Raw genomic sequence first — 21,797 nt, 5'->3', positions numbered from 1 at the left:
AAAAAAAAAAAAAAAAAAAAAAAAAAAAGAAAATTTTGTAAATAGAAAAACTTTTCTAATTTTGATACAATATTTGTTGTCTTTCTATGCATTGACATTTACTTTATACTTTATATAAAAACATTTGCTATTAATGATTAAAAGCATTTGCTATGATTCAATATAATCAAATAGAAAAAACAGTAAAAACTACCAAACTACATTAGATCGCAACCTCTTTACAAAAATATAAAAGTACAAAAATACAGAAATATAAAAATATTAACATATATCCGCAAAAACTTTAACTGTTACTGTTTTGTCCAGTTTAATGACCTCACCAAAATTATACAATACCCCTCCCCCTCCTCCTCATCACATTAGTTAAATATATTAAAATAATTTGGAAAAGATTATTGAAATATACAATATATATAAAGAAAAACAAATATTCTACAAATAAGTTATGTAAAAAGTTAAGTGAATAGGAGAATTACTCGGATCGGTTATTGTTACTAGGTCTCAAGTGCCCATATTATGTTAACTTTTGTTTATAGTTTATATGTAAAGTCTTAAGAATTTTGAAGTGAGGAGAAATGCAAAGTTATTAAAAGTACCTAGACACACAAATGACCCCCCTCCCCCCTATTTACTTTATGTACTCGCACACTTCTCTTTCTCCTATTGCCCGGAGTAAATATCGCTCGCCTGACTTTTCTCGTTTACTGTTACATAACTAGAGGGAATTCGTCCAGGGCGCATAATAAATCTATCTATCTACCTATATAATCCTTCCCCGCGCTTCGCGCTGGGAACGGAGACGACGTCGTCGGTATCTCAATCGATAGTTGTAACGGCGATGGTCGCAACGGTCGTTTTCGGACACCGGGCTCGGGCCGTAATTTATCGCGGGCAATTACCGCGTGTTTCGTCGCGACGGCAGCACGCAATCGCCCATCGCGGAGGCGACTATTCCCGACTATACCTCCGCCGTCCGTCTGCCCTGCGCCGTTCGGAAGGATGGCTGTTTCTCCGCCCGCCGCCTGTCGCGCCTTTTCCTCTCTCTCCTCGCCCGTCCGGTTTTTCCACAGCACTCGTATTCTCTCCGACTCTCTACCAGCCAGCCAGCCTCGCAGCGGAACGAAGAACGAGGCCCACGTTCGATCTCACCGGAGAGAATCCGGCTGGTGCGCGCGTTCTATCTCGTCCTTGCGTTGGATCCGTCCTTTACTTTCATCCGCTCCCTTTTGTCCTACCCACCAACACAAGAACGCGCGTACGTACACGAACACGCTGCTGGCTGACATGCGCACGGATCCACTAAATAGCGCGGCTTTTCTAATCTTCTCGGCCTCGCTCCATCAGTGTGGCACGTCCGCTTTCTTCTTGATTTCACTCGTTTGCACAGAAATCGAATTTCCACGGCGAACCAGGCAACGCTGCCGCCGCCGCCGACAACCAACACGACGGTAAGGCGGCGAAGAGGAGGAAGAGGAGTGGAGGAAGAGAAGGAGAGAGAACGAAAGGCAGTGGGCGGACGCGATCGCGGTGTACAGTGACCAGGGACGTTTAAATCGAAGATGGTATCAACACTTACCCACTTAAAAATAGTCACGCGGATGAGACGAGGTAATGGCCAGACCTCGATATTACTGATATTATTGCTCGACACGAGACATACGCGCGCGCGTCTACCTGCGACTTCTTTCCGCGCTCGCGCGGTTAAAATTAACGCTGACTGATCGCGCGGCGTATTGTGTGTGCCGTGAAAATGTACACCGCGATAGAAGAAGGGGCATCACTGCCGCTACACGCGATATTTCCTGCGATACACGCTGAGAAAGAACTGCCTCGACGCCGCCTCCGATCTCCGCGCGGCCTACCTATCTCCTCGTCGCCATCCTCCGTTTCCCGCCGGTAGCAGATAACGAGTAATCGTTCGATCTGATCGCCCCGGTGTGTTTCGTAATCCACGAGATAATGTATTCGTCGTAGCGCGAGTGCACGTTGCGTCGACGGCATACGACGACCTCAACGTCCGACGCTCGCGGCTGGCGAGCTTCCTCGCCTATTCGCCGCTATGGAATGGCAGAGAAAGAGAGGGAGGGGAGAGAGAGAGGGGAGAGGAGAGAGAGAGAGAGAGAGAGAGAGAGAGAGAGAGAGAGAGAAACAGACGAGCAAGGCTGAGGGAGAGACGATCGTCTTCTTCACTCTCGACCGCATCCCTCTCAGACTTAACCGTCGCTTCAGACTTACTGAGCAACGAATACGACGCGACGTGACTTCTGGACGACAAAATGTGTGTGTCGGGCGTCTGTTGTGTGGAAAGGAACGCGTTGCGAGATCCGCCTCGCCGCGAGGATGGAGCTAAAACGAGTTTCGTGCGCCTGTTTCGGGGGAAGGTCTTTCGCGATGAGTCTACTCGCTTCGCTCGCACGATCTCGGGTTATATTTTAGCTCGGAGATGTGCTCGCGCGCGGAGACGCTCTACCTTACGACGATTGGGAATGGTTGCAACGCCGGTGTCGAAAAGTGCCGCTTTGCGAGCGGAACGCGACACATTGCCGTGTCCTCGTGAGTCGTGAAAATCGTCCAACAGTTGGAGAAACCCTCCACCGGTGGCCTCTTATTTCTTTGACGTGATATTTCAAATTACTGGAGCGAACCGACGATAATCGAAGAAGAAAAAGAGAAAAAAATTAAAATTACATTAATCCTTAAGCGGGTGATATACTTTTTCTTTAATTCTTGTCACAAAGTGAAGGACGATTAAGCCCGAGAAGAAAGCAGTCAACTTCTTCACTCTTAACTACATCCACCTCAAACTTGACCGCCACTTCAGTTATATCAACCAATGAGTACGATGTTGTGTGAATCCTGGCCAAGTGTGTGTGTCGGGTCATTGTTGTGTGAACAACACTCTCCTTTACTTTCATTTTAATCTGCAAGTTGTAAATCACATTGATTCTCAAGTAAGTACCTGATTTACTTTTTCTTCAACTTTTGTGATAAAGTAAAGGAAGATTAAGCCCAAGGAAGAAGCAGACAATTTTTTCACTCTTGTCTACATCCACCTCAAACTTGACCGCCACTTCAGTTGTATCAACCAATGGGTGCGATATTGTGTGAATCCTACTCAAGTATGTGTGTCGGGTCATTGTTGTGTGAACAACATTCTCCTTTACTTTCATTTTAATCTGCAAGTTGTAAATCACATTGATTCTCAAGTAAGTACCTGACTTACTTTTTCTTTAACTTTTGTGATAAAGTAAAGGAAGATTAAGCCCAAGGAAGAAGCAGACAACTTTTTCACTCTTGTCTACATCCACCTCAAACTTGACCGCCACTTCAGTTATATCAACCAATGGGTGCGATATTGTGTGAATCCTGGCCAAGTGTGTGTGTCGGGTCATTGTTGTGTGAACAACACTCTCCTTTACTTTCATTTTAATCTGCAAGTTGTAAATCACATTGATTCTCAAGTAAGTACCTGATTTACTTTTTCTTCAACTTTTGTGATAAAGTAAAGGAAGATTAAGCCCAAGGAAGAAGCAGACAACTTTTTCACTCTTGTCTACATCCACCTCAAACTTGACCGCCACTTCAGTTATATCAACCAATGGGTGCGATATTGTGTGAATCCTGGCCAAGTGTGTGTGTCGGGTCATTGTTGTGTGAACAACACTCTCCTTTACTTTCATTTTAATCTGCAAGTTGTAAATCACATTGATTCTCAAGTAAGTACCTGATTTACTTTTTCTTCAACTTTTGTGATAAAGTAAAGGAAGATTAAGCCCAAGGAAGAAGCAGACAATTTTTTCACTCTTGTCTACATCCACCTCAAACTTGACCGCCACTTCAGTTGTATCAACCAATGGGTGCGATGTTGTGTGAATCCTACTCAAGTGTGTGTGTCGGGTCATTGTTGTGTGAGCAACACTCTACTTTCAATTTAATCTGCAAGTTGTAAATCACATTGATTCTTAAGTAAGTATCTGAATTACTTTTTCTTTAACTTTTGTGACAAAGTGGAGGAAGATTAAGCCCAAGGAAGAAGCAGACAACTTTTTCACTCTTGTCTACATCCACCTCAAACTTGACCGCCACTTCAGTTGTATCAACCAATGGGTGCGATGTTGTGTGAATCCTGGCCAAGTGTGTGTGTCGGGTCATTGTTGTGTGAACAACATTCTCCTTTACTTTCATTTTAATCTGCAAGTTGTAAATCACATTGATTCTCAAGTAAGTACCTGATTTACTTTTTCTTTAACTCTTGTCACAAAGTGAAGGACGATTAAGCCCGAGGAAGAAGCAGACAACTTTTTCACTGTTATCTACATTCACCTCAAACTTGACCGCCACTTCAGTTGTATCAACCAATGGGTGCGATGTTGTGTGAATCCTGCCCAAGTGTGTGTGTCGGGTCATTGTTGTGTGAACAACACTCTCCTTTACTTTCATTTTAATCTGCAAGTTGTAAATCACATTGATTCTCAAGTAAGCACCTGACTTACTTTTTCTTTAACTCTTGTCACAAAGTGTAGGACGATTAAGCCCGAGAGGAAGCGGTCAACTTCTTCACTCTTGACCGCTTCCACTTCAAACTTGACCGTCACTTCAGTTATATCAACCAATGAGTGCGATGTTGTGTGAATCCTGTCTGAAATGTGTCGGATGATTGTATGTGAGAAGCACTCTTTTTTACTTTCATTTTTATCTGCGAGTTATAAGTCAAAACGTTTTAAACAAAAAATAATTTTATAACATCTCAAGTGAAAAGTCTGTACAAAACATGAGGGAATATGCCATACGTAATAGAAATTTCATCCTATTTTTTATTCTTCTTTCTCTTTGGATCAGCTTTGCTGACCTCTTTTTCCTGATTTCTTTTGTTATTTGTGTATGATTTCAGTAGAATATATTTTAATTGTTTACTAATAGAAACAAAAATATATATATTTCTTTCAAAGTGTTAACCCACTTGGGTAATATGCCATCTATGGGCTAATATACAAATTGTTTGGGTTAATATGTAACGTATATTTATTAATTTTTCATCTAATATTATTTAATTTGTTATAGGAAAATACAAATTCAGTAATACTTTAATGAGTACAAACAAATTGCAACGTGGACATGAAAATTTGGAATTAATTGTATCATGAAATTAAAAATTGAAAAAATTCAGTCAATACAACAATACCTATACATTATCTTTTTTTTACTGAATATTGTAATAGGATTTCTTCATAAAGTAAATATAATTAGCATTGAAGATGAAAGTGATTTATTGTTGATAAACATAATACGCTGCCAGAGTAAAGTCGTAATGTAATAAAAAATATTTTAATATCGTTAAAAAATATTAATGCCGTATAAAATGTCTAAATGTCTGATAAATCGCAAGATAAACCTGGTACCATAGCTATGCTTTTCAATATATATAAGCATTTTAATAAGCAGTCCTCGTGAATCGATTTACTATTATATATCCGTGTAAACAACTGTGAGTGACTCCAGGTAGTCACAAGAACGCTCCTAAACACAAAGCTAAATACAAAAAGAGTCGCATATTACCCCGACTGGTATATTCCCCCATGTATTACCTCATTTAAAAAATATCTTTCATTAGAAAAACATGCATTTATTTTTATGCGTTTGAGCCAATTTAAGCCTTACATATAATTGTTTTTCGAATATGTGTTGGTACGTGTGTGCACACGTATGTATGTATATGATTTAATTGTGAGTGAGATTTAATTCTATTGAGATAACGGCAAACTCGATATGGAATATCGCGCGAGTCTTACAAACGTTATGTTAAATTCGCTCGAGCCCGCATAATGAATTAATTCCGGATAATTCCGCAATTCTCGTCGTGCAAACGTGAATGTATATAAATGAGATTTAAATCGTGTAAAATACAATCTGCAAACATCGCGATTTACCTTACCCGCGATTAATAATTTTTCATTTTATCATTGATAATTCCAAGCGCGCGCGTTTGGATATTAATGTTATATACAATTACCGCTACATTACCGTTGCCGCTGGTGGGAAACGCGAACGAGCGGCAAAGATGACTCTGGCAAACGCGCTGGTAAATACACCACCACACCGGTTTCACGAACGTTACAAAGCAGCAACGGAACGAGTCGAACTTAGAATTATCTTGCGCGTGTTCCTTATGGCAGAGAAAGAGAGCAAGTGGAAGAGAAGTGGAAGTAAAGGTATAGAAAGAGAGAGAGAGGGAAAAGAGAAAGAGATGACTTCACGCCTGGCTAATCATGTTTTTTTTTTGTATATTCGGAAAGCTGCTTACGCAGCCTTGACTTTGTAAATGCCATCATATACCATGGACTATGCCCACGTCACACATTCGTCGACATTATCCGCAAATTAATTGGACTTTTGTTGCAACTGCGCATCCTAAATTCGATCAATCGATCCCGCGTTCCTTCGAGTCGCGAAATAACTCTTTCCCCCTCTCTCCTTTACTGTATAAAATTGAATTTGCAACTATAGCATACGCGTTTGTTTTTCCCCCGCGGTTATTGTCGCGTTTCACCTGGAATCGCTCTTTATCTGGCGCTACACACTCCACTACGTAAAACGATCAGCCTTTGTCCACACGCGTGGCATCGTTCCGTGCCGCTCGGATTTTCATCCTGGAAAGAAGCTGGCGCTTTTATCTTCGCGAGATAACGATTACGTTGCGGAAGGTAATCGAATGGAGGTGTTGCGCGATTTGCCGGTCGAAAGACGCACTCGGAGAGACGCTCACGCGATGTACGATCGAATATATTTCCTAGTGAACCACGGCTGACCTCTTCTCTGTCTCTCTCTCTCTCTTTCCCTCCCCTTCTACTCGTCCTCCGAACAATGAACACAATGCGACACGTCGTCGTGGACAAAACGCGCACGAAACAATGCACTCGGAGAAAAAGGAGGAAGCTGAATTCGAGCGAGCGAGCGAACGAGAGGCCGGTAAAAACTGCGCTAAAAGCCAGAGAAGTTTCGCGAAACGTCGCCGAACGAATCACGGGTCCTTCGAATAGCCGTTTCCACGATTTTTTCGATGCATCCCTCTCCCTCGACAAATGAAACGATGGGACACACACACACAAATGCGCTTGAATTTTACACAATTTCGAAAATGGAAAAACAGGAGAGACGAGAGGGTAGAAGCGTATTCGTCCACTTTCGAAAACACGTCTCAGAATTGCGGTCCCTTTGTTTATCAACCTGCCAATGCTTTTTAACTTCGATCGAATGTACGCGAACACGATGTTCGATGCAAATGATTAAGGTAATCGGCGCGCACGTTGTTAATTTCGATGCGCTCGAGATGCGGCAGGAAAATTTCGCATGCCGCAACGGAAGCCACACGGAAATAGTCGTGACTGCAGATTTTCATGTGTCACTCGGCCGGACATTACCGCGCGATAAAGCTCGCGACGCGATGACTGAAGAATCGCGGCGATTCTCCATCACGGAAATCGTATATGTGTGTATGCGTGTGTAACTTTCACAAACGGGGAAACTTGTTACCAATTCTGCCAGATAGATTTTTACGATTACCACGACATGAAGCGACGTAATCTCTCATTGAGATATGAGACTATAATTTTTGTGATTGCATTTGAGGCTATATAATACTACTGTATTGAATTATCACTCAATTTACATTATGGAGCAATATAAATGTAATGCAAAATTGTCGATGTGCATTCATACAGAAACAGATTTTCTATAAGTTACAACACTCAGCTTTTTATATCATGTTTTACATCACAGTGTTGTAAATTTTTATAATATTTCCGTATTATATACTCTCGTGCTTCTATTTCGTCATTCTATGTGATAAATATACGTGCTATATATGAACCATTCATAGGAGATGCAGCCTTTACAAATCGGCTAACAGAGGCTGCCAAATTCACGTACACCTGTCCATCTGTCTATCTATCTGGGCTGTTAGAGCCACGAGATGTCTCGCGCGCGCGTCGTTTTTCACATTCCTGGTCGGCCACTGGACGTACTTTTAATTATATTCCGCGACTAAATAAGTGAAAACGCTCATACACCCAGATTCGACTATATCTGCGCACAGATTTGCGCGCATTTCCCGTCGAATAAGTGTGTTCGCGGAGTTGAACGAAAGAAAATAACGACAATGGTAGAACCCGCGCGTATCTCTCGACGCTTACCGGCATCCTAACGAACGCAACTGCGGTTTCCCCGCCACCTCTCGCGCCGCTCTCGCACGATCCGTTTTCGTTCGAGCGTGAAAAAACGCACGCGGCAACAGTCCCGACAACGCCACGGTCGCGATGGCTCTCGTTTCGAACACGAAGCGATTAAGTAACGAAGCTCGCCTGTCCCTTGCTCGCATACATACATACATAGACACATACACACTCTCTTTCTCTCTCTCTCTCTCTCTCTCTTTCTCTCTGCCTCTCCTCTCTTCCCCGTTCACCCCGTGCACGAGAATAAATTCACCCTGTACGGGTCGCGCGCGGGGATCGATACGCACGATTATTTCGGGAACTCGCCCCGTCCCTCGAGAACGAGCGGCAGCAAAGCGGTAGGAGGCGCGGGACGAGCGAGAAAGAGAAAGAGAGAGAAAGAGAAAGAGAGATCGAACTAGCGGGACGAGCGAAGGAGAGAGCCCTTCTCGCTCGCCCCCTTCCTAGCCGGGAACGACGAAGGCTGCGCGAGAGATAGCGGGGAAAGGCAACCTCGGGCAAGATCGAGCCAGCACGTAGCGTCTCGCGCGACGACGTGGAAGCGCGCGCGACTGCGGCAACGTTTTCCGGCCGCGCGCGCGATCGATTTCCGTCGAAAATGCGCGCGGGCCACTGGCGACTGTCCTCTCTCTCTCTCTCTCTCTCTCTCCCTCCCTCTTCCTCTCCTTCTCTCTTCCTCTCTGCGTCCTGACCCCCGCTCCAAACCACGTGTCCCTTCTCCCCGCGAACGAGTCCCCGCGACGGGACTCCCACGATACGAACGACGTTGCGTGACCGAGCGTCCGAGCTGGAGCGGAGCTCGTAATAAAGGACTAAAAATCATCCGAAGGCGTAGCTACGAGCGGTCTCCTGGCCGCGCGAGCGCGGCTCGCGCGCTTGTAACCTCGACCAATTTATCGGTCGCGCTGAGAAAGACAGTGAAACGCGGCGAGGGACATGGGGCAAACGACTGACAGTCCTATAGTTTTATTCGCCGTCACATCACGACGCGAGAAAAACAGACCCAGATAAATTATCACGACGTGGAAGCAAATGTAATTACTTCACTTACATTTAGCAAATTACACTGAAGCAAATATACTGTGTCGGATTGTACAATCATTAAATTTACATCATATAATATCGTCAATTTTTTATCGCGTTGATGCAGCGACAAGTTTATTAAAGGTCAAATTTTTATACTGCATTTTACGTCACAGTGTTTTGAATAAATTTTGATCTTTCTTGTATTTTTTCGCATTTATATTTCGTTTGTCTATGTGATAAATATGAGTGTCATATGCACCACTCATAAAGAATTGCGACTTTTGCAAACCTATTAGTAAAGTTGCTACCAAATTTGGATACATTTGTCTATCTGGGGTTGCGAGGGAGACCGAAGTTAAACGACCTATATCTCAAAATTTTGAAATTGCAACTTCTCAGTCAATTAATTGTCGTGATTGTACAAACATGATAAAGATAACCTTTTTCTATATTAATCCTCCACGATTGTTGTATTTTGTTATAATCAAAAATACAAATAACAATGTGTCCATCTTGCCTTTGAGTATTGAGTTCAGTTAACTAAGTAGCGCAAGATAAGAAGATTATATAAAATATGTATCTTGATTAGTAGTTCCAGGGTTAGTAATTAGATTAGTAGTTTCCGCGAGAATTCTTAACAGCCCTAGTGCGGATCTTTAATTATAAGCCAACTTTACCTCGTCCGCCCACATTCCCAATTTCAATCATTTTATAACTAAAAATTGCTTTTATTATCCGAAATAGAGCATATCATACACTCGCAAGAAACTTTATTCTAACTAGTAACACGTCGCTTAACTTTATTTACTTACAATGAAGAATATCAATACAAAATTTTGGGAGGCTCGAAAATTTATTTTGTTACTACTAAGTCAGTTTTTTTCATTTTTTAATTGTAATATTCCAATTTTAGTGGAACTCGGAGAAAAAAATCTATGATTTAAAAGGATCATTTCGCGATTTTCTATTGACTTTTCTTCTAAAGATAAATACTAAAAAGATAAAAGGGCACATAAACAATATGCCTTTGCATTTTTTCTAGATTCGGTTTGCCTCCAACTCGGACAGACTTATGATTATCACAATGTGAAACATTACATGATAAAAAAAGTTTTGGAATTATTTTAACTGCACTTGTAAAGCAAATATTCAATTATTATACAATATTCTCAATTTTTTATCATATTGATACAGCGACAAATTTATTAAAAGTTGCACTTAGATTCATACACACAGTGTTTTGAATAAATTCTAATAATTTTTCCCAGGTTTTCTTTACATTTGTATATTTCGTCAGTATAAAAATAATAAATATAAATGCTATATGAAAAGTAATAAATATAAGTGCTATATGCATTACTCATAAGGGATACAATATTTACAAATCAATTAATAAAATCGCTACCAAGTTTATGTATATATCTGTCTAGCTGAGAAGGAAGTTCGTTCGGCGTGAATCCGTCTTTATGGAATTTTATTGAGTCTAATTTTTTCCTGATTTGTATCGGAAATATTCTCGGACACAATCAGCAAATATCTTCACATCTGCGACATGAATTTGCATGTACGAAGAAGTGTCGGTCCACATGACACGACGAAGTGTGATTTGACGTGCGAGAAGATCGCCCGCGGAAAAAAAAAACGTTGCGAGATGTCGGACATAAGACGTTGCGACTATACGGACGCGTGTTTGTGAATTCAATCGTCCGATTAACACGCTTCTACGTACGAGTAAAATATGTTAATTCGGGCGCCGCGGCCGCGAATATACGCAACGAAATTAGGAGCCGTCCACATCCACCGAATTCGCCCGAATGTGACGCGTACGGGAGATATTTTGAGACGCGAGTGGCTCTTGCGATTGACGAGTGAAACACGTTACGTGAGTCAGAGTTCTTCAACGCCTCGCGAGCACAACGCGTGCTGCACAACGCGGGCCTGGAAATCATTCCGCGAGGAGAAAGGATCGTCGAAGAAGCGCGACGACGGTCGTCATAATATCGTCGAATTTATAGAGCGTAATGAAAAGCCGCCGGATTACCGAGTCGAGAAGCGCTCGAGGAGGAATTCTTCACCGCTTTTCCTTCGCTGTCTTTAGCCATTCGCTAACAATTTCGAGAAGTGACTATCGCGCTCTTATCTCGGAGGGGAAGGGGAACAGGCATCGCCGGGGTAAGATTCGACGAATGCGTGAGAATAGATTTCCGAATCAACTTCCGTCATCGACTTTAAAGACTGAAAAAGAGAAGCGTAAATTGTACACTGTAATTATTCATTGACTCGACTCAAGAGAGAGGGGGGGAGGGAAGAACATAATTGGAAACTACCAACACCGATCGATCCTTTCGTTCGACGAGACTCAATAAAATGAATCGAGTCGTAAATACGTATTCATTCACGAAGGCATTCCGACTAGTAGGCTCCGCGGATTCATGGTTTCTTTATTCATGTATGCTAATTGTGGTGTACAGATTATGCCGGCCGGTCACGAGATTCGGTGGATATCGCGCGCGTGCGCGTAGACGGCCGACTAATCGGGTGCAACAGTCAACGTCGTTTGCGAAATGCTGAGGCACGCACATATACATACATACGTATTACCGGCCACGTTTCCTCGCCTCGACATATTTATCGTTGTGCGTAGCTAAACTAGCTATTGAGTTTTCCTGTTTTATTCTGTATTTTTTTAACACCGTCTCTTCCACGAAGAGGGACACGCCGCACGTCTTTTCGCGCTGAGTCGCGAATCCAGAGTCACCGTGATTAATTTTAGACACGGTCGTTCGCGGAGAATCCTCGTAATCGTTTGATAAACAGAATATCATTCACGGCGAAAATAAATGACGTGCCGGCGCGATCGACCGATCAAGTGCGACAACACCACCGCTACTACCGTCAGGGTTGTGAAATTTGTAAATAACGTAAGCAATAACTTTACTTTTCAGAATTGTAATTAAATTCGAGTTTAATTACAACTCCAAAAAGTATTCGTAATTAAAGTGAGCTTTAAACATAAATACCGTCTCCTCATTGCAATTAAACTCGTCCTCGATTACAATTTTGAAAAATATTTGAATTTAATCTCGACTCCAATCACAATTCCAAAAAGTATTGGTACTCAATCTCAACTTCAATTGCAGTTCCGGAAAATATTTAATCTCGACTTCATTGTAATTCCGAGGAATGTTCGTATTCAATCTCGACTTCGGTTAATATTCTAGAATATCTGTGTTTAAACACCAATTATAACCCCGAGAAATATTTGTATCCAACTTATATGTACACACCGATTACAATACAAAAGATACGTTAAAACTCGGCGTCAATGTCAATTATAACTCTAGTCAGGAATTTAATTATAAAAATATTGAGAAATATTCATGTAACCCTACCAACACGCTCATAGCGCCGATCGCGAATGTTAACGTAGCGCGAGGAGAGTTGCCGCTGGTTTCACAGCCGCCCATAATGTCAGCTGCGTCGTACGCGCGCCTCGTCCTGTCCGCCGCCATGGCGTTTCTCGCCTTCGGCGATTAGTCACGTTTCGATTTCGTGAGACGATCGATCGACCGACCGACCGACCGCCGCGCACGAAATGGGCCGCTCTCCGCCGCCGCGTTTTAAACGGCCACGTTCGTGGCTGCGGCGAACGTTCCGTGCCATGCATGCGCATAAATCCGCGAGAGACTCGCACGTTTCAAAGACAAGTTCTCTTTTCTCTTTCCTCTCTCTCATCTTCTTTCTCTCTCTTTTTTCTCCGCCTCCCCCCCCTCTCTTTCTCCTCCGTCTGTTTGTCTGTCTCTCTCTTTTTTTCTCCTCTCTCTTTCCCTTTCCCCCTCGCGCACACTAGCATGCTTTTGCAATGTTGCGAGCTGATAATAGTAATAAACGATCGATAACATTTTTTAACGCGCGCGTCGGTATCAGAATGCGATTTTATTATCGGTCAGCTGTCGAGCGCGCGTCTAATCGCGTCGTCTCGTGCGTAATTCGTAACGTGAAATATGGTTGCAAACGCAAGCCAACGGTGGAACAATCGACTTTCGGAAGATAAGTGTAATAGGTAGATTTGAAGATATGCACTGAGAGAAAAAACATGAGGAAAAATAACATTTACTTATATTAATATTTTTGTACTAGAAAGATATTTTCCAAGTAAGAAAATATACATTATGCTTAGGATTTTTGCTTCTCGTGAAAGCAATTGTTTGTTCTGTTTAGATCGAAGTAAATATATGTTACTAGATACCCACCGAATAAATGTAGTTCACTTTTCAAATACTTTTTCTCTTAGTATAGATAATTTCTTTATCTCAACGGTTGCATAACCTGAACGTAACCTATGACAGCAGCAAGTCTCGTGACGCGTATTCCCGCCACGTGTGTCGAGTCTCCACAATTTTTTTTCTTTATCGACGACGACGAATTCGGCGCAGAAAGTCAGAGGTACAAAGAAGTCATCGATCATCGAGCGGAGAGATACGCAACCATGCTTCGCGATCTTTATCATCTCGTCGCTGGATATAACGCGCGGCTTGCGCGAGATTGCGACGTAAATGCAATTTCGCTAAAACGGAACTCCAACTGAATGGGAGATTACAGTGGCGCGTCCTTCTCCGTCGCGTTATCGACCGCTTAATCACCAGCAAGGCGCACCTATCACCGATAAAAACGTTGCGCGCGCGTTCTCTCTCTCTCTCTCTCTTTCTTCGTCCCTCCCTTCTCCCTCTCAGTCTTTCTCGTATGCACGACTCCGTATTACTTCTCCGACACGATAAAACGACCTTCCCGCATCGCCAGGAACAAAAGGAAGAACGGTTTTAATAGCCTAAAGGCGGTCGCGAGCGATGCGTTCACTCGACAAATATTCGCCGACCAAGACAGTCGCGTTATACGAATTATCTGTCGAATATTCGCGATAAGCGTTTACTCGTCGAACGCGTTAACTCGCCGCCATCGCAAACGAAGCCTACTCTCATTTATGTGACGCGATTCTTCACTCTTTCTTCACTTTCATCCAGAGATCCTTCACTTTCTTCTAGATTTACAAATTTGCAGAAAAGCGACGCTGAAAAGTTCCATTTAATTGGGTGTCTGAATCACAAAGCCCAAGACGCTATATTGCCTCCATAATAATTAATAGGTATGTGGTGTTTCGGTAAGTTATAACAGTCTGATTAGATATTTTAGTATATCATAAATGAATAAAGTGCTTTCTTTTTTATGTGCAGAGTTACAACGTCAAGCTAATCTAAGTTAATCATGAGATGAATATTTCTATTCTAGGTAATTATTAAGGCTACATGAAGAGAATATTGTAGTTTCTTCTCATATAAATTCTTTGCAATTTTGCTATTTTCCTTTTGATGCCCAAATTTCCTTACGAGAATTTAAGAGAAAAATGACATTTTTAGTAGTGCAGCAATGGATTTAGTAGTCCATCTTGCCAAGAAACAGTAAATGTTGCTAGAAACATAGCAAATTTTCTCTGGAAAAATATGGCAATTTTTTAATAGCACATTTCAGTTTCTGAAGTATAAGTAGCATATATAAGATGAAAGGATAGTCAATTGCGACAGAATGTCCATCTATTTCTCAGTTACAAAATCCTGCAGTAATTTATGCTACAAAATTCTCTCTCCATGTATCACTTCTAACATCACTGTGCGAACAAAACGCGACGACTTTCGAATCTCAATGTCGCGCCTCTGTAAATCTAGAGCTCTGCTTTCGTCCTACCCGAAACAGATCTCATTCGATTTAACGAGTCGCGGAAATCGACAACCTGTTCAGCAACGCGAGCAAAGTTAATTCGGTATCATCGCGTCATCGTCTGGCCTGTAAGGAAAGAATTCACGAGCGCGTCGGGTGTTCGACAGAGCGATTCGCGATACCGGTTACGACGATCGAGACAAACATCGATCGGTCGACGAGGGCAACAGTGGACGATACGATGCGGCCCATCGCCAAGCGAGACGTGTGTACCATCGATCAAACCGCGGCGTGCCTCTCCCGCATTAAGCTGGATCCACAACCGGGTGCGACAGTTGTGCACAGTTCACGCACGGTTCACGAATTGCACATATCGTCCGCGCGCACAGATGATTCGGCTGGTCTGCCACCGTTATCAGTAAAATATCTATGTGGATACCTGAGCGATCAGTGATAAGCATCATCGAAGTTGCTTATTTGTCCTAATATATATTAATGTTTGGTTTCTTAACACAACTGTACACAGAGAAAAAAAGACTGGTTGAATTAACGTGACAACGCGACAGGACCAAACGCCTAAAGAAAATGGAATTTCTGTGGTTCTTGTGAACTAAATTTGGCTCTTAACACATTGCGGGTCAGTCATTTTATTGCTGGTCGTGCTCAGTGATCAAATATTGAGCTGGTGCAAGAGGTTGATAGTGTTTGTCAAATAAAAAAAATAGAAAACGAAATTACACAATTTCGAAGGTTCATCGATTTTTATGAATAAAATGAAAATTCAATATTGAACAGCATTCAGACTCAATATTTTTTTAGGCACCTAACTTCCTATTTTCCTTCTAAGATAGTTGTAACGTGAAACAAATTTCATGAGAAGCTCTGATGAAACTTCCACCACATACGAGTACATCGTACATAGCGAAACAATATCTAATTCCACATGCAATTACAAAAAAAAATTGATCATTTGAGAATTGAGATATTTGCAAGTAAGGTTGACACTTTTTATACATGTTCCTTGAGACTAGCGTGTTATCTTCAATGTCCATTCATAATATCTCTTAGATTACATATGAAATTTTACATATGAGAAACTACTATAATATTAAAGACTAATATATATACATTATACATAAATCTCAGAACTATTAAATATTTTATTTTCAAAGTACAATGGTGGAGAGAGAGACAGAGAGAAAGATAAAGAAAGTTCATAATTTATAGCAATTTTTTAAATGCATAGTCACATATTTAAATACTTATATACCTCCTTTTATCTGTACGTACTTATTAAATAAACTAATGCATAAATAAAGCACTTATCTCAGAAAAATAAATATAATAAAAAATATAAATAATTATAATAAATATAAATAGTATTTTCGCATTTGTCATATATATATATATATATATATATATATATATATATATATATATATATATTGTATATATATATATATATATATATATATTGTATATTGTGTATATATATTTATTTATTTATTTAAATTTCATTTAAAATTAATAATAATACTTAGATAGTGAAATAAATGTATAGAAACATAATTTTCTTTGATAAATAGTTAATTTATGAGTGGTTCTCTTCGATTGAAAGCACGGAGCCCAGCGATACAATCTTATTTAATCAGCGATTTAATCTATACATTTGTAATAAGAATAAACAATTTAATCGTATTATTATCCAGAAAATTTGCGTGATGTTCTTTAATTACAGAAAACAATTGAAAGAAATTATTATAAGTTAGACAAGTACTTTGCGTTTGTATCTAGTTTCTCAACAAAAAAAATAAGAAAAAGACTTTTAGAATCTAATACACGTTTCTTCTAAATTATACGTTAACCTTACGTGTAAATGTCTGAAAATATTTTATATGTGTACTTCTTACACATTTCAATTAAGTGGAAGTACACGTTCCCCTATTTTTACACGTTTCATACTACATGTATGTATCGTTTTGTACACAGGAAAACATATTAGATCACACATTAAATCATGTAAATGTCTTTCTTTATGCACGATAGTGTGTAATTTTTACACGGAAAACAAAATCACACATATAAGTGAGTATTCTTACACACACAAGGGTGTACTTACCACACACTTGGATTTGCAGTGATTGTCATGTCAATCTAACCAAACTTTTCTCTGCACATGACAGTGCAGTGCAGACTTTTGTTCAAGTCCGCTTTCTTATTGTACCGTCAATTAAACGCTAATTCGACTCCCAACATGGGTCGGGTACTGTGATCATCGCGAGAAGGAAATAGCCTGCGGCCATACGGAGGCATCTCCCGAATCCTATCTTTCTACCTGCGCGTACGAGATACTCGCGTTAATCGCTCGCCGAGAAAAACACGGAGAGGCGAAACCAGAAAGAGAGCGTTTCTCCAGCTACGACGACTCTCCGCAAGAAATGCCCTCGCGGCCCGCGAAACGCCGCGCGCGCATCTCTCTTTCTTTCTCACTACTCGCGCCGATTTAGGTCGTTAACGGTAAAATGCCGTGCGCGAGGAAGCCGCTCGCGAAACCGAGGCAGATCCGTTACGACGACGACGACGACGACGACGACGATGATGACGGTGGCAGAGGCTCTCGATTTTGCCGGCTTAACTCGCTTCGGGAGCGAACGAACGACGAGAGAGAACCGGTGCATATCGCGGCGAGAATTGCACACCGTGCGGCTCTGCTCTTACTGCTCTCTCTCTCTCTCTCTCGTTCTCTTTTTTTGTCGACGATTCACTCGACGTTTTAGGGGCGGGGCGGGGCGCGGATCTACACGGAAACTAATGAAACTTCGGCCTCGCTGCGCAAACGAATGGAGAGGTCTCGCGGGAAAATTTTCGCTCGGCGATAGTCGTCGATTCTTCGATTAGTATCGTTGCGGGTCGTGACGTTTCTTCGCCTTTTATTCTGTCTCCTTGTTTGTAAGAACCTCCCAGATAAATAAGTACTTAAGTTGAGCAGCAATTTTATGTTAATCAACTTGTGAAAGTCGCATTCCTTGCGAGTAGTTCATATGACACTTACATTCATCAGATAGAGTAAGAGTAAAAAAGAATAAATTATTATTTCATTAAATTGTTCTAAACAATATGTCATGTAAAATCTGAGTATGACTTTTGATAAACAAATATTACTGCATCAGTGCAACAGAAAAGTTACACTATTGTGCACATCGAAAAAAAGATTTCACAATAACCATCAAGCTTGGGTAATAATTACCAGATGCTTTGGTAAAATAGTTTCAACTAAACATGATATAATCAAATAATTTTGTAAATACCAAATAACCTTAGCAAGGCTTGTGATATCTGTCAAGACTTGATATTTATTACTGAGACTTTATGACTATTACCAATTTACGTGATATGTATCACCAAACAATTTGTTTAAAAAACCATGTTGTTTAATAATATTTATCATATTATGTAATAAATATACGAAATGTGAGTAAATATTTTGGTCACAAAATAGTCGGACTATTTAATAATTATTACTAAATTATTTAGTATTATTTACTAAATCATTTAATTATTTTAATTGGCTCAATTAAACAATTGTTATTTGCTTTACTAATTATTTTGTAATTATTACTAGATGACTGATAACTACTATTATATTTAATACTAATTACCAAATATTGCATTGAAATATTCAATCAAATACGTCTGTATAACCATTACAAAACTCTTTTTTTCTGCGCACTGAGAAAAAAGCAGTTTGACTGACAAAATTGGCGGTTACTCGACTTCAAAGAAATATTGTATCTATTAAACAAATTACATGTTAATGCAACAACAAGTGCGTTGATATAGTTACCTGATCAAATCGCAATCATTAAATTAATTGATAACATACACATCACAATAACAATACAATTTGTTCGATCTACTAAACGATTTTGCTTGAACGAGTTTTATTCATTCAAGAAAAATCTCATTAACTGAACTACTTTTTTCTCAGTATATGAGATGAATTTAATTAATTCAGCGCAGTATATTTACTTTATGTATATAACAGGAAAAATTGTAAAGTTTCCATCATCGATTATCTCATGTCGCGATAATTGCGAAGTCTATCGGGGATAGTTTTAAACGCGTTATTTTTCTGAACTCTGAGCCTTAGCATCCGATATCGAGTGGCCGAAAGCTTCTTATAATTCCATAGCAGCAGAATGTAAGCGTCGCGGTTATGATCGTGCAGATTAGTTCGGCAAAATGAAGAGGGGCTCGAAAAAAAAAGAGATTATTCGCGCTGCGGCGACGGTTAAATCCGCCGTGGTGACGTGCATTCCAGGATTAACCCTTTGCCCTTCGGACTATTTCGAGCCGACGCTGCGGCAGGTGCATAATAATTCGGTAACGCGCGTCGGGCTTCCGTAACACACTTTGCCGCACGTAATGCTCGCGTTACGTAATCGCGGAAGAGCGTTAATCGGAGTCGATACTCCAGCGGAGCGTGGTTACGCGATTTACGCGTCGCGTCAAACACGCAGAGGATGGCGTCTCTCCTCGTCGTTTTCTTCTTCTCCCTCGCGGCGTGATTCGCGCTGCGACGAGCAAAAGCACGAGAAAGAGAGAGAGGGAGAAACAGAGAGAAAAAAGAGAGAGAGAAGGAAAAGAAACGAGATTTCCTCGCGACGGAACTCGATCGCGGAGCTAACGAACGCATTTCTCGCGCGACGCGTCTAATTGCTCGCCTCGCGCGCTTCGCTAGAGAACGAGCTTGCCGCTCGCCGAAGGACGCGGCAAACGATCCGTTGCGCCATCGCCGAGCTAACGAAATTACTCGATGTGTCACCTGACGGAAGTATCGTGGCTGCGAATCCGAGAGGCTGATTTCACTAATATCGTTCGACGCCGTTAAAACTGTGCTCGTTTCCCCTCTCTGTCCACCGCGTCTTCCCCGACTGCAGTTGCACTCTGCAGATTGCAGTTCCAGGAAGTCGCGCGCAAAGCACCTCCCGGCACAGAACGTGGTGAATCGAAACTCGCTCGGCCCGCGAATCGCAAAACACCATATATCATTATTTGTGTCATTCGCATCGTTATTCGTAAAGCATCCTTTAACGCTACAGCTATCATACAATCAAATATGATTGCATTTTATATTTTCAATCGACGTTGAAACTAAATAAACATTTTTCTCCTTTGCATAACATGTTTTTTTCAAAAACCTGTCATTTTAACTGCTCTAGTTCACAGAGAAAAATAGTATTTTACTGCTTTAAAAAAGCGGTTATTCGATTTACTTTCCATCTTTTAGATAATAGTTATCTCCTACAAAGAGTATTTTCTTGATAATAATCTTAAAATATACTTATCACAAATTGTAGAAAAGCTCATTTTATCATGTACTTAAAAGAAGAATTTATTCTTCGAGAAAGAAGAATTTATTCGTTAGAGTAGTTTAGTGTTAAAGATTTGCTTCTATTACAGCGGTCAATAGGTTTTTGAAAAAAAATATAGTGCAAAGAAAAAATGTTTACTTATACTTTTTAATTTATTTTACTAGAAATTTATCCCATGGTTGTAATCCGATTGATCCCAATCAGTTGTTTAGTTTGTACAAAATGATGTCAAGTCCCACACACACACACACACACACAACTATGGATAATTTTTATTATTAATAAGGTGATCTTTCTGATTGCTGCGTTATATAACTTATTAGAACTGGATAAAATCACCGTATACAAGGTAAATAACTGATTGGAATAAATTTAGTCAAAACATATTGAAGATATAAAATGCACTATAAAAGAGGAGGATCCCTAAGGCCGGTTTTTGACATCTTCTGAAATTAAACCAAAAATATCAGAAACGTTATATTTTTGTAAGATCTATTGAAATTAAGTGATTTTAGTCTAAACGGACATATTTTGGTGTCTGTTTATACTATAATTCTAATTAATCCCATTTTTACAACGCTCTTACAACTATTTTCCAGATAGTATATATTTCAATGAATCTCAACATGACATTATGGCACGATAAATAACCCATAAAAAAATGATCCTATAGAGAGCAGTATGAAAAAAAAAAACATATTGCCAAATAGTGTTTTCGCAGTAGCGAGTGCGCGCGCACACACGCGCACGTACATAAAAATGTAAGGAGATGATATGTAGGTGATATAAGAGCGTTGGTGATAAAAATGGGATTAATTAGAATTATAGTATAAGCAGACACCAACATATGTCCGTTTAAAATAAAATCACTTTATTTCAATAGTTCTTACAATAATTCTTACAACAATATAATTTCTGATATTTTTGGATCAATTTCAGAGAGTGCCAAAAACCGGCCTTAGGGACTCTCCTCCTTTGAGTAATTTTTACAAAAATTTTGCAAACCCATCATTTTAACTGCTTTGATAGTTCTAATGTTGAAAAGAGGTCTCACCGACTCGGAATCGCGCTAAATTCACCGAAATTATTTCGTACTTTTGGTCGATACTAGATTTACAACGATCGACAAGTGTACGATTCAGAAGACAACGAAGAAATGGATAAACAGATTGAAGTCAAACGATGACGAGTCAATCGAAAGACCCGAAGTGCCTGAAGCACGCGAAGGACAAGAGAGAGAAAGAAAAATCATGTCCCAGTTCTCTTTTTCCAGGAAACACACACACACACGAGTATTTTTCGTTCAGGTGTGGATACTACCGTATGAATGCGTAATGAAACGTATGAGTATGCACGCGCTGCGAGGGAAATGCAAACGTACATATTTCACTCGTGGTGCGTGCGCGCTCGTTCGTTTCTTCGCGTCTTCATATAGTAATGCACACGAGCGACA

The 21,797-nt window shown here is 40.5% G+C and overlaps 1 protein-coding gene across 19 annotated transcripts in view; it reads right to left on the bottom strand.

The window, feature by feature from the left end:
- LOC116851603 (bromodomain adjacent to zinc finger domain protein 2B-like) overlaps positions 1 to 21,797 on the bottom strand; it is a 401,190-nt gene that overhangs the window by 375,774 nt on the left and 3,619 nt on the right. Inside the window, exon 1 of one of the 19 annotated variants that reach the window (XM_032831182.1) lies at positions 761 to 1,780. The exons of the other annotated variants lie outside the window; for them this stretch is intronic. The gene's annotated coding sequence lies outside the window, so the exon portion shown is untranslated. Of the gene's footprint in view, positions 1 to 760; positions 1,781 to 21,797 lie in introns of those variants that run through there. 19 annotated transcript variants of the gene reach the window in all.

This window comes from Odontomachus brunneus, unplaced genomic scaffold (genome assembly GCF_010583005.1).
Source record: "Odontomachus brunneus isolate Ranch 3 - 2012 unplaced genomic scaffold, Obru_v1 Obru_scaffold_180, whole genome shotgun sequence".
Lineage (NCBI taxonomy): Eukaryota > Metazoa > Arthropoda > Insecta > Hymenoptera > Formicidae > Odontomachus > Odontomachus brunneus.
Note: the sequence above shows the minus strand (reverse complement) of the source record. Positions and strands in the feature narration are given on the sequence as shown.